Here is a 299-nt window from a genome sequence, read left to right as displayed (position 1 = left end):
GCGCTTGGTTGTCAAGCCAGTAAAGTAGCTCAAGAAGAGCGAGAAAACAGCTCTTATCAAATCGCTAATAAAGGATGATCGGCAGCTACAGGCGGAGAACCCGCTGGAATATGTTCTGAGAGAAAATAATATGGTTACCCCACAGTTGAGACAGATTCACGTTCTGGTGGTGGTTCCGGCTGGTATTCCCGTTGTACCTCCGCGAGTAGCTGCACTCGAAGCAAGCTTACTGCAAATTATTTTGCTGCACATTCTCGCAAATGCTCCAACAACGCTGACTGACGAGACAATACTTTCAA

The sequence above is a fragment of the Plasmopara halstedii genome, assembly GCF_900000015.1.
Source record: "Plasmopara halstedii genome assembly, contig: Scaffold_3109, whole genome shotgun sequence".
In the NCBI taxonomy this organism is placed as follows: Eukaryota; Oomycota; class Peronosporomycetes; order Peronosporales; family Peronosporaceae; genus Plasmopara; species Plasmopara halstedii.
Note: the sequence above shows the minus strand (reverse complement) of the source record.